The 14,542-nt window shown below is 33.0% G+C and overlaps 1 protein-coding gene across 1 annotated transcript in view; it reads right to left on the bottom strand.

Annotated features, from left to right (window-relative positions):
* LOC148952113 (proclotting enzyme-like) overlaps window positions 1-14,542 on the bottom strand; it is a 57,998-nt gene that overhangs the window by 19,094 nt on the left and 24,362 nt on the right. The gene's annotated exons all lie outside the window — the stretch shown is intronic.

Here is a 14,542-nt window from a genome sequence, read left to right as displayed (position 1 = left end):
TTTACGTGGAGAAAATACCAAGTCACTATATATGGTTAAGTAACCAAGATGATCAAGGTCTTTTATTATTTTTTTTAATGGAAATTTACTAAGAATTATAAACGAAAAAGTTTACTTAAAGATACCAGAGCACGTTTTATGTAATCTAGAGTTAAACACAGTGGCGTCTACTGGAGGGAGGGGAAATTGACCCCTTTACATTTCTTGCCCATCCCCTCTAGATTTTGAACAATTTTTTTTGTATTTTCACTGAAAAAAAATAATAGAAACGAAGAGTTTGCCCGCCCTCTTAAATTTTGAAAAATAACATTTGTTCCCCCTCCCCTGAGTTTTTGTGACTTTACGCTACAGGTCAAAAAGATTCTCATCGTAGTTTTTTGACCCCCACCCCTCAATCTCAGTTATAAAAAACGGTTGAACCGCTGGTGGATCCAGGGGGGGGGGCGCAGGGGGAGCGCGCCCCTCCCTTACGTAGCGATGGATTTGGGGCTATTAAATATAATTTTTTTAGAGGGTGAACAGCTTTTTAATATTCATATAGAGGGGTATTTTTTTTACTTACTATTTTTGTACTAATATTTTTAGATCATTTTAATTTCAACAGATTAAGTAGAACTTTAACCTTTACCAGGTTTTAGATTAAATTTACGACTATTTCCACTACCTACCTACGACGGACAATCTTAGAGGTTCCCTTTAAATTGCTGGTATTTTTTTTCAAGCAACCTATTATGCGCCCCCTTCTAAAAAAAAAAAAAATCCTGAATCCACTCCTGGGTTGAACGGTATATCATCAATCTTCATGAGGTCTTACATCACCGAGTGGAACCAGTAGTGAGGTCATTGAGCACATAGAACATCTCTTGCTGGCGTTTAAGCCTGCCTTAAGCCAATATCTGGTCAGAGAAGCCAATACCCAACCTGGAGCCTCCCTGATTATATCTGGATATACTGTCAAAGGCGCCAAGAAGTCTATTGAGCAATATAATGGCGAATATTGGTGCTGCTACATCAATTACGGAAGAATCTCCTATAGTTTATGCACTCTGTCTTATCTTTTTTTTTTAAATACAGAGAATAGGATATCCCCTTCAGTCCACTGGTACATAATCCCTCTCCCAAAGGTCACTCTGGAGCTCCTAAATGGCTGAGAGAGAAAGAGTTTTATATATTTCAAGTGATATTGAGTCTTCATCTGGTGACTTATTGTTTATCAGGAGTCATAAGACCCCACTAATCTCATCAAATGTGTGGATTCATATTCATTCCCTCATAAGGGTATGGCGGTTAAATGATGAAGAGCAGGCTCACCGAGAGTCAGGATCATAGACGGAAGGGGGGGGGGGGGCGGGCGAGTTCCTAGTAGAGATTTAAAATTTAAATCTCTGCTAAACACTCGTACACATTCACACCCCCCTCCCAACGGTCCACGATTCGTATTCCAACTCTTAAGACTATCGGGGATGATTTTCCCGTGAAAGTCCTTCTGTGCGGGGCCCTGTGCCTGCTGTTTTTCCAGCTGTTTCACCAAATAGTTGGTATGTCTCTCGAGCACCATTTCTCACCACAGCCTTATTCATTTCTGTTGATACGCCATCTCAGAAATCTTGCTTAACTATTTTCACTGACAGGTAACACAATCTGTGTAAAACCGTATAAGATGGGGATTTCTAATCCATCATGGATAGTGTGTTGCTGCTGAGATACATGGTTTCTGGAGAGAACCTTTTTTGAGCTTCCGATTTGAGATAGCCTGAACCTCTCTGCTCAAGAATCAACCGTTTTCCTAAAGCGGGTTCAACAAAACTGCTGCAACAAACTGCTTATTACTCAAAACACAAGTTTCCGAAGGCACTTGTTTCCGAAATCTTCAGCAGTAAAAATTTTCATTTTATATCGTAATTACATAGAAGAATCATACAAAAATCGTCCTTGAGAGCTGTTAAATGATTGAGAATACAACAGACAACGTATTTCCACATCCTTTTTCTTACACAGAAGAATTCGTAATAAAAACATATTTAATAAAGGTGTAGAGCTATTTGTCTTAATATGTCTTTTTCCACATTTTAAATCTTCGCGAATAAACGACCGCGGGAGAGTGATTACTACTCCACCTGAACCACAACAAGAAGTAAAAATAGATCAGGATCGTAAAAGTTCCTTGATATAGAAAAATTAGAATGTATTGTATAAGAAATACACATATAAAAAGAGAAACTGAATCTTAAAAGTGTAGGTCCAAACACGTTTAAACGAAAGTAGAGATGCCCCTATTGATCCCACGAGAACACCCCTGCTGCCACCTACAACTTTTTAACATAGTTTAATGGGGACAGAGTCAATGACCTCTTTCTCCAAGGGTGCTGTTGTTTTTGGCACGCTAGGGGAGAATGTTATGATCTAGGAAAGATTATTTGTTGTTGTTGTTTTTGGCCAAGTGCCCGCTATGGAAGAATGTTATGATCCAGGAAACAGTATTTGTTGTTGTTGTTTTTGACCAAGTGACCGCTAGGGAAGAATGTTATGATCCTGCAATTGTTTCCGGGGAAGTTATTTAATGTCTGACTGATGACGTCAATTTAATTATTGTCTTTGGAGTTTGACCAGAATTGTTTCCGGGGCAAAGTTTAGATCACACGTGACAGATGACGTCAAGTTAATTAGTGTCTTTGGAGTTCAACCAGAATTGTTTCCGGGGCAAAGTTTAGATAACACGTGACAAATGATGTCATGATTGACTGATTTGACACGAAAGAGGAATTAATTTGTTGTTTCTAAGGGGAATTATTGATTCACGAAAGGGGACTTAATTTGTTGTTTCTAAAGAGAATAGTTTCCGAGCGAATGTCTATTAATGTCTTTGGAGTTCTACCAAGAGAATTGTTTCCGGGTGAATGTTTTGATCTTAGCAATGAAGAGATTGATTCACGAAAAGGTTTCCAAATAATTTCAAATGTAACAGCGCAGAGATGCCAAAACAAAAGGAACACGCAGAAATTACATTTAGGGATTATTTGGGCGAAACCATTTGGAGACATTTTAGGGAATTATTTCGGCGAAACAGTTAGAGACATTTTAAAAGATGATTTTAAAGAGGATTTTAGAAGAGGATTTGAGGGTGAAACTCTGTGGTCGTTATAATACACAAGTTCCATTTGAAGAGTGTTGTGAGGTCCTCTACCCCAACCCCAAAGGGTCCTCATACCCCACCCAAACCCCGAAGGCAGCCCCCAGTCCCCAAAGATACCCCCGGCTGCCCAAGGGCCCCCGGATCCCCAAACCCCCACCCCGCCTCCCCCCCCCCCAAGAGTCCCCTCTCCATTTTTTAATACTTTTTTATGGCTTTATTATATCTTTTCAGAACAAGTTCCTTTCATAATGTCATTCCTAAACCCATTTTCCAACTTGAAGTACCAATCCTTTCACCCACAACTATATTTTACAGATTTTGGACACCTCAACACCAAGAAATATTTTTCAAAGACCATTTCAGAGTAACTTCTTTTCTAAATGTTCATTCTAAACCCATTTTCCAACTTGAAGCATCCATTCTTTTCACCACAGCTATACTTTACAGCTTTTTGGATACCTCAACACCAATAAATATTTTTCAAAGCCCATTTCAGAGCAAGTTCCTTTCTTAATGTCCCTCATAAGCGCATTTTCCAACTTGAAGTACTTATCGTTTTCCTCACAACTCTACTTTACAGCTTTTTGGATACCTCATCACCAAGAAATACTTTTCAAAGACAATTTAAGAGTAAGTTACATTCTTAATGTCCCTCCTAAACTCATTTTCGAAATTGGAGTACTTTTATTTTTCTCACAAATCTATCTTTTACAGCTTTTTCGATAATTGAACTCAAAGAAATACTTTTCAAAGTCCATTTCAGAGCAAGTTACATTCTTAATTAAAACCCTCAACAAATTTTCCAACTTGAAGTACTTATCTTTTTCACCCACAACTATACTTTACAGCATTTTGGATACCTCAACACTAATACTTTTCAAAGACCATTTCAGAGCAAGTTACTTTCTTAATGTCCCTCCTAAACCCATTTTCAACTTGAAGTACTTATCTTTTTCACCCACAACTATACTTTACAGCTTTTTGGTTATCTCAACACCAAGAAATACTTTTCAACGACCGTTTCAGAACAATTTACTTTCTTAAGGTCCCGTCTAAATCCATTTTTCAACATGAAGTGCTAATTTTTTCAAGCCACAACTAGACTTTACAGCTTTTTGGATCCCTCAACACCAAGAAATACTTTTCAACTACCATTTCAGAGCACGTTAGTTTATTAATGTCCCTACTAAACCCATTTTCCTACTTGAAGTACTTAACTTTGCCACTCACAACTATACTTTAAATATTTTTGGATACTTCAACACCAAGAAATACTTTTCAAATATAATTTTAGAGCAATTTACTGTCTTAATGACACTCCTTGGCCCATTTTCCAACTTTAAGGAATTACCTTTTTCACACACAACTGGGCTATACAGCTTTTTGGATACCTCAGCAACAAGAAATACTTATCAAACACCATTTTGGACCACGTTACTTTCTTATTGTCACTCATAAAACCATTTTCCAGCTTGAATTACTTATCTTTTTCACCCACAACTATACGTTACAGCTTTTTGGATACCTCCACATCAAGAAATACTTTTCAAAGACCATTTCGGATCAAGTTACTTTCTTAATGTCATTCCTAAGCCCAATATTCAACTTGAAATACTTATCTTTTTCAACCACAACTATACTCTACAGCATTTTGGATACATCAACACCAAGAAATACTTTTCAAGGAACATTTAAGAGCAAGTTGCTTTCCTAATGTCCATTCTAAGCCCATTTTCCAAATTGAAGTACTTATCGCATTCAAACACAACTAAACTTCACAGCCTTTTGATTACTTCAACACCAAGGAATAATATTAAAACACCATTTCAGAGCAATTTACTATATTAATGACCATCCAAAGCCCATTTTCCAACTTGAAGTACTAATCTTTTTTCACCCACAACTATACTTTACAACTTTTTGGATACCTGAACATCAAGAAATACTTTTCAAAGACCATTTCAGAGCAAGTTACTTTCTTAATGACCATCTTAAACCCATTTTCCAACTTGAAGTACTTATCTATTTCACCCACAACTATACTTTACAGCATTTTGGATACATCAACATCAATAAATACTTTTCAAAGACCATTTCAGAGCAAGTTACTTTCTTAATGTCCCTCCTAAGCCCATTTTCCAACTTGAAGTACTTATCTTTTTCACCCACAACTATACTTTACCGCTTTTTCGATACCTCAACAACAAGAAATACTTTTCAAAGACCATTTCAGAGCAAGTTACTTTCTTAATGACAATCCTAAACCCATTTTCCAACTTGAAGTACTTATCTTTTTCACACTCATCTATACTTTACACATTTTTGAATATCTCAACAGCAGGAAATACTTTACTAAGACCTTATGAGATGTATTTACTTACTTAATGTCACTACCACAACCATGTTCCAACTTTAATTACTTTTGTTATTTACACACCCCTATATCTTAAAGCTGTTTGGATTAATCCACTCAAAGAAATACTATTTAATGAAAAATTCAGAACAAATCAAATTCTAACTGTCCCTCATAAGGGCATTTTCAAACTTGAAGTACTTATCTTTTTCACCCACAACTATACTTTACAGCTTTTTGGATACCTCAACACCAAGAAATACTTTTCAAAGACCATTTCAGAGCAAGTTACTTTCTTAATGTCCCTCCTAAACCCATCTTCCAACTTGAAGTACTTATTTTTTTCACCCACAACTATACTTTACAGCTTTTTGGATACCTCAACACCAAGAAATACTTTTCAAAGACCATTTCAGAGCAAGTTACTTTCTTACTGTCCCTCCTCAACACTATTTACAACTAGAAATACTTAAAAATTTAACCCACAACAATACTTAAAAGCTTTTTGCAAACCTAAACACCAACAAATACTTTTAAAAGACCATTTCAGAGCAAGTTACATTCTTAATGTCCCTCCTAAACCCATTTTCCAACTTGAAGTACTTATCTTTTTAACCAACAACTTTACTTCACAGCTTTTTTGATAACTCAACACAAAGAAATACTTTTCAATGACCATTTCAGAGCAAGTTACTTTCTTAATGCCCTCCTAAACCCATTTTTCAACTTGAAGTACTTATCTTTTTCACCCACAACTATACTTTACAGCATTTTGGATACCTCAACATCAAGAAATACTTTTCAAAGACCATTTCAGAGCAAGTTACTTTCTTTATTTCTCTCCTAAACACATTTTCCAACTTGAAGTACTTATCTTTTTCACTCACAACTATACTCTACAGCTTTTTGGATACCTCAACACCCAGAAACACTTTTCAAACAACATTTCAGAGCAAGTTACATTCTTAATGACTATCCCAAACCCATTTTCTAACTTTAAGTGCTGATATTTTTCACTCACAACTATCCGTTAGCGAATTTTTTGTAATTAAGCATCAAGAACTACTTTCCAAAGACTATTTCAGAGCACGTTGCTATCTAAATGTCCCTCCTAAACCCATTTTCCAACTTGAAGTACTTATCTTTTTCACTCACAACTATACTCTACAGCTTTTTGAATACCTCCACATCAAGAAATACTTTTCGACGACCATTTCAGAGCAAGTTACTTTCTTAATGTCCCTCCTAAACCCTTTTTCCAACTTGATATAATTATCTTTTTCACCAACGACTATACTTTACAGCTTTTTTGATACCAAAACAACAAGAAATACTTTTCAATGACAATTTTAGAGCACGTTCCTTTCTCAATGTCCCTCCAAAACCCATTTTGCAACTTGAAGTATTTATCTTTATCACTCACAACTATACTTTACAGCTTATTGGATACCTCAACATCAATAAATACTTTTCAAAGACCATTTCAGAGCAAGTTATTTTCTTAATGACCATCCTAAGCCCATTTACCAACTTGAAGTACTTATCTTTTTCACCTACAACTATACTCTACAGCTTTTTGGATACCTCAGCACCAAGAAATACTTTTCAAAGACCATTTCAGAGCAAGTTACTTTCTTAATGTCACTCCTAAATCCATTTTCCAACTTGAAGTACTTATCTTTTTCACTCACAACTATACTTTACAGCTTTTTGGAAACCTCAACACCGAGAAATACTTTTCAAAGACCATTTCAGAGCAAGTTACTTTCTTAATGTCCCTCCTAAACCCATTTTCCAACTTGAAGTACTTATCTTTTTCCCCACAAGTATACTTTAAAGCTTTTTGGATACCTAATCACTAAGAAATACTTTTCAAAGACCATTTCAGAGCAACTTACTTTCTTAATGTCCCTCCTAAACCCATTTTCCGACTTGAAGTACTTATCTTTTTAACCCACAACTATACTTTACAGCATTTTGGATACCTCAACACTAAGAAATACTTTTCAAAGACCATTTCAGAGCAAGATACTTTCTTAATGTCCCTCCTAAACCCATTTTCCAACTTGAAGTACTTATCTTTTTCACCCACTTTCTCAATGAAAAAGAAATTAGTTTTTAATCAATTCTATTTTTCCAAATAATATAAAAATTTTCCACTTCGGTTCAGATTTTTCTCAAAGGTATGAAAAAATTAAAAATAATGTTCCAAATTTTTCATAGAAGATAGAAAAGTTCAAGTTCTCTACTGAATTTTACCAAAGAACACATTTCAATTCTAATTTCTCCAGAAAAAATAAAAATCTTCCACTTCAGTTTCTTACTTCACATAGACATAAAGAAATTTAAAGTTCTATTCTAAGTTTTCGGTGGAAGATAGAAAAAGTAATACCATACTTGTGAATATTTTCATGGAAGATAAAAAGTTCTAGTTCAATTTAAAATTTTCTCAATGAAGTGAAGAAAAGTTCAAGTTCTCTTCTGAACTTTACCAAAGAACACACTTCAATTCGAATTTCTCCAGAGAAAACAAAATCTTCCACTTCAGTTCTATATTTCACAAAGACATAAAGAAATTTAAAGTTCAATTCTATTTTTCGGTGGAAGATAGAAAAATTAATACCATACTTGTGAATATTTTCACGGAAAATAAAAAGTTCTAGTTCAATTTAAAATTTTCTCAATGAAGTGAAGAAAAGTTCAAGTTCTCTAATGAATCTTACCAAGGAACCGAATTCAATTCTAATTTCTCCAGAGAAAATAAAAATCCTCCACTTAAGTTATATATTTCACAGACATAAAGAAATTTAAAGTTAAATTCTAAATTTGTCGGTGGAAGATAGAAAAAGTAATATCATACTTGTGAATATTTTCACGGAAGATAAGAAGTTCTAGCTCAATTTAAAATTTTCTCAACGAAGTCAAGGAAAGTTCAAGTTCTCTTCTGAATTTTCTCAATGAAAAAGATATTAGTCATTAATCATTTCTATTTTTCCAAATAATATAAAAATTTTCCACTTTAGTTCAGATCTGTCTCGAAGAGATTAGAAATTTAAAATACTATTCCAAATTTTTCATAAAAGATAAAAAAGTTCAAGTTCTCTTCGGAATTTTACCAAAGAACACAATTCAATTCTAATTTCTCCAGAGAAAACAAAAATCTTCCACTTCAGTTCCTTATTTCACAAAGCCATAAAGAAATTTAAAGTTCAATTCTAAATTTTTCCGTGAAAGATAGAAAAAGTAATACCATACTTGTGAATATTTTCACGGAAGATAAAAAGTTCTAGTTCAATTTAAAATTTTCCAAACGAAGTGAAGAATAGTTCAAGTTCTCTACTGAATTTTACCAAAGAACACAATTCAATTCTAATTTACCCAGAGTAAAATAAAAATCTTCCACTTAAGTTCTTTATTTCAAAACCACGTAAAGAAATTTAAAGTTTAATTCAAAATTTTTTGGTGAAAGATATAAAAATTAATACCACACTTGTGAATATTTTCCCAGAAGATAAAAAGTTCTAGTTCAATTTAAAACTTTCTCAATGAAGTGAAGAAAAATTCAAGTTATCTTCTGAATTTTACCAAAGAACACATTTCAATTCTAATTTCACCAGAAAAAATAAAAATCTTCTACTTCAGTTCTTTATTTCACAAAGACATAAAGAAATTTAAAGTTCTATTCTAAATTTTTCGGTGGAAGATAGAAAAAGTAATACCAAAGTTTTGAATTTTTTCCCGGAAGATAAAAAGTTCTAGTTCAATTTAAAATTTTCTCAACGAAGTGAAGAAAAGTTCAAGTTCTCCTCTGAACTTTACCAAAGAATACACTTCAATTCTAATTTCTCCAGAGAAAACAAAATCTTCCACTTCAGTTCTTTATTTCACAAAGACATAAAGACATTTAAAGTTCAATTCCAAATTTTTCGGTGGGAGATAGAAAAATTAATACCATACTTGTGAATATTTTCACAGAAGATAAATACCATACATGTGAATATTTTCCCGGAAGATAAAAAGTTCTAGTTCAATTTAAAATTTTCTCAACAAAGTGAAGAAAAGTTCAAGTTCTCTTCTGAATTTTCTTAAAGAAGTGAAAAAAGTTAGCTCAATTCTGAATTTTACCAATGAAAATGAAAGATGCTCCCACTTCAGATCTTAATATATCAAACACATAAAACATTCAAAGTTGTACTCTAATTTTTCCAAGAAAATAAAAATGTTCCACTTCAGTTCTGGTTTTTTCTCAAAGAGATGAAAAATTTAAAGTTCTCTTCTAATTTTAAATTAAATTTTAGCTCCTTTGTCTTATGGATTTACCCCTCAAATTTTTAAATTAGAAAATTAGGGACTCGTTCTATTATTATAGAAAATCGTTCAAACTCGTTCATCTAACCTCCAAAATAATAGGTTAGGTATAAATAAATATTAATAAATAAATAGAAACATTTCTACATGTTTAAGTTAGGTTAGGTTAACTTATCATGAGCGCTCATGATAAGTTAACCTAAACTTTTCTGGAGTGTAGGGTTCGGTTAGGTTAGGCTAGATTAAGTTAGGTTAGATTAGGTTAGGTTATGTTAGGTTAGGTTAGCCCACGTACGCTTCACTTAGGTTACCTTAGGTTAGGTGAGAGACAGGCAAAAAGTTAGGTGTATGATTAGGTGAGGTTAGATTAAGTTAGGGTAGGATAAGTGAGGTTAGGCTAGGTTAGCCGACGTACGCGCGCGTACGTAGGCTAACCTAGCCTAGCCTAACTTAACCTAACCTAACTTAATCTAACCTAACCTAATCATACAACTAACTTTTTGCCGGTCTCTCACCTAACCTAAGCTAACCTAAGTGAAGCGTACGTGGGCTAACCTAACTTAACCTAACCTAATCTAACCTAACTTAATCTAGCCTAACCTAACCTAACCATACTGCCCCGAAAAGGTTAGGTTAACTTATCATGAGCGCTCATGATAAGGTAACCTAACCTAGCTTAAACATGTAGAAATGTTTCTATTTATTTATTAATATTTATTTATACCTAACCTATTGTTTTGGAGGTTAGATGAACGAGTTTGAACGATTGTCCTTAATAATAGAACGAGTCCCTCATTTTCTAATTTAAAAATTTGAGGGGTAAATCCATAAGACAAAGGAGCTAAAATTTAATTTAAAATTATAATAGAACTTTAAATTTTTCATATCTTTGAGAAAAAACCAGAACTGAAGTGGAACCTTTTTATTTTCTTGGAAAATTAGAAGACAAGTTTGAATGTTTTATGTCTTTGAGACATTATGAACTGAAGTGGGAGCTTTTTTCATTTTCATTGGTAAAATTCAGAATTGAGCTAACTTTTTTCACTTCTTTAAGAAAATTCAGAAGAGAACTTGAACTTTTCTTCACTTCGTTGAGAAAATTTTAAATTGAACTAGAACTTTTTATCTTCCGGGAAAATATTCACATGTATGGTATTTATCTTCTGTGAAAATATTCACAAGTATGGTATTAATTTTTCTATCTCCCACCGAAAAATTTAGAATTGAACTTTAAACTTCTTTATGTCTTTGTGAAATAAAGAACTGAAGTGGAAGATTTTGTTGAACTTTCCTTGACTTCGTTGAGAAAATTTTAAATTGAACTAGAATTTTATCTTCCGTGAAAATATTCACAAGTATGGTATTACTTTTTCTATCATCCACCGAAAAATTTAGAATTTAACTTTAAATTTCTTTATGTCTTTGTGAAATATAGAACTTAAGTGGAGGATTTTTATTTTCTCTGGAGAAATAAAAATTGAATTGTGTTCTTTGGTAAGATTCAGTAGAGAACTTGAACTTTTCTTCACTTCATTGAGAAAATTTTAAATTGAACTAGAACTTTTTATTTTCCGTGAAAATATTCACAAGTATGGTATTACTTTTTCTATCTTCCATCGAAAAATTAGAATTGAACTTTAAATTTCTTTATGTCTTTGTGAAATATAGAACTGAAGTGGAAGATTTTTGTTTTCTCTGGAGAAATTCGAATTGAAGTGTGTTCTTTGGTAAAGTTCAGAAGAGAACTTGAACTTTTCTTCACTTCGTTGAGAAAATTTTAAATTGAACTAGAACTTTTTATCTTCCATGAAAATATTCACAAGTATGGTATTACTTTTTCTATCTTCCACCGAAACATTAGAATTGAACTTTAAATTTCTTTATGTCTTTGTGAAATAAAGAACTGATGTGGAAAATTTTTGTTTTCTCTGGAGAAATTAGAATTGAAGTGTTTTCTTTGGTAAAATTCAGTAGAGAACTTTAACTTTTCTATCTTCTATAAAAAATTTGGAACATTATTTTAAATTTTTTCATACCTTTGTGAAAAATGTGAACCGAAGTAGAAAATTTTTATATTATTTGGAAAAATAGAATTGATTAAAAACTAATTTTTTTTCATTGAGAAAGTGGGTGAAAAAGATAAGTACTTCGAGTTGGAATATGGGTTTAGGAGGGACATTAAGAAAGGAACTTGCTCTGAAATGGTCTTTGAAAAGTATTACTTTGTGTTGAGGTATCCAAAATGCTGTAAAGTATATTTGTGTGTGAAAAAGATAAGTTATTCATTTTGATATATGTGTTGATGATGGTCATTAATAAAGTAAAGTGCCCCGAGACTAAAATTTAAAAGTTCCTCTTGGCTTAGAGTCTACCATAATTCTTTAATGTTTAGATTTGGTTGACAAAGCACTGTCGTGCAAGTTTGACCATAGGTATAGTATGAACATAAAGAAAGTTACAGTGACTAAAATGGTCCTTGAAAACTGTTTCTTGGTGTTGAGGTATCCAAAAAGCTGTAAAGTATTGTTATGAGTGAAAAAGATAACTACTTCAAGTTGGAAAATGGCTTTAGGAGGGACATTAAGAAAAGAGCTTGCTCTGAAATGATCGTTGAAAAATATTTCTTGGTGTTGAGGTATCCAAAAAGCTGTTTTGGATAGTTGTGGGTGAAATGGATAATTCCTTCAAATTTGAAAATGCTCTTCAGGGTTTCATTAGGAATATCTCTTGCTCCTACATGATCATTTAAAAACATGTCTTGAAGTTGAAATATCCCAAATACCTTTTGAGAAGATTTGTTGGTGAAAATTAGAAGTAACTCAAGTTATAAAATGGGAGTAGCAGGAACATAAAGAAAGTAACTGGCTCTAAAAGTTTCTCTGAAAAGTATTTCTTGGTCTTGAGGTATCCAAAAAGCTGTAAAGTATAGTTGTGGGTGAAAAAGATAAGTCCTCCAAGTTGGAAAATGGGTTTAGGAGGGACATTAAGAAAGTAACTTGTTCTGAAATGGTCTTTGAAAAGTATTTCTTGGTGTTGAGGTATCCAAAAAGCTGTAAAGTATAGTTGTGGGTGAAAAAGATAAGTACTTCAAGTTGGAAAATGGGTTTAGGAGTGGACATTAAGAAATTAACGTACTCTGAAATGGTCCTTAAAATTATTTATTGATGTTGAGGCATCGAAAAAGCTGTAGAGTATAGTTGTGGGTGAAAAAGGTAATTGATTAAAGTTGGAAAACGGGCTTAGTAGTGATAATAGGAAAAAAACGTGCTCTGACATGGTCCTTGAAAAGTATTTCTTGGTGTTGAGGTATCAAAAAAGCTGTAAAGTATAGTTGTAGGTGAAAAAGATAAGTTCTTCTAGTTGGAAAATTAGTTTAAGAGGGACATTAAGATAGTAACTTGCTCTGAAATGGTCTTTGAAAAGTATTTCTTGGTTTTGTTATATTCTAAAAGCTGTTTAGTATAGTTGTGGGTTAAAATAAAGTATAATACAAGTTGAGAAATTAATTTTGGAGGTATATTAAGAATTTAACTTGCTCTGAAATAGTCTTTGAAAAGTATATATAGGGGTTGAGGTATCCCAAAAGATGTAAATAAAAGTTGTGGGTGAAAAAGATAAGTACTTCAAGTTGGAAACTGGGTTTACGAGGTATGTTAATTAACTAACGTGCTCTGAAATTGTCGTTGAAAAGTTTTTCTTAATGTTTATATATCCAAAAAGTTGTAAAGTATAGTTGTGGGTTGAATAAATAAGTACTTCAAGTTGGAAAATGGGTTTAGGAGGGACATTAAGAATGTAAATTGGTCTGAAATGTTCTTTGAAAAGTATTTCTTGTTGATGATGCAAACAAAAAGCTGTTAAGTATAGTTTTGGGCGAAAAAGATAATTACTTCAAGTTAGAAAATCGACTTTGGAGGGTAATTAAGATTGGAACTTGCTCTATTATGATCATTTTAAAGTATTTATTTATTATAATTTAACAAAAAAACGGTAGAGTCAAGTTTAGGGAGATGAAGATAATTACTTAAAGTTGGAAAATGGGCTTTGGAGGGTATTAAGATAGGAAATTTCTCTCATATGATGTTTTAAATGTATTTCGGGGTGTTGAAGTATCCAAAAGGCTGTAAACTATAGTTGAGGGTGACAGAGATGAGAACTTCAAGTTGGAAAATTGACTTATAATGGACATTAAGAAAGTTACGTGGTCTGAAATGTTCGTTGAAAAGTATTTCATGATGCGGAGGTATACAAAAAGCTGTTAAGTATCGTTGTGAGTGAAAAAGATAAGTACTTCAAGTTGGAAAATGGGTTTAGGAGAGACATTTAGAAAGTAACTTGCTCCGAAATGGTCTTTGAAAAGTATTTATTGATGTTGAGGTATCCAAAAAGCTGTAAAGTATAGTTGTGGGTGAAAAAGATAAGTACTTCAAGTTGCAAAAAGGGTTTATGAGTTACAATAAGAAATTAACTTGCTCTGAAATGGTCTTTGAAAAGTATCTATTGATGCTGAGGTATGCAAAAAGAGGTATAGCATAGTTGTGTGTAACATAGGGAATTGCGTAACGTTGTAATATGTGCCAAGTTGTGTCATTAAGAAAGTAAATAGCTCTGAAATGATGATTGAAAACAATTTCTGGGTGTTGAAGTATCCCAAATACGTAAAAGTATAGTGGAGAGTGAAGAAGATAATTACTACAAGGTTGAAAATTAGTTGTCGAGGTTCATTCAGTAACTTACTTGTTCAGAAA

The sequence above is a fragment of the Artemia sp. Qi Xiang Cuo genome, chromosome 5, assembly GCF_049724085.1.
Source record: "Artemia sp. Qi Xiang Cuo chromosome 5, ASM4972408v1, whole genome shotgun sequence".
Classification (NCBI taxonomy): domain Eukaryota; kingdom Metazoa; phylum Arthropoda; class Branchiopoda; order Anostraca; family Artemiidae; genus Artemia; species Artemia sp. Qi Xiang Cuo.
This window is presented reverse-complemented; position numbering and strand designations above follow the sequence as displayed.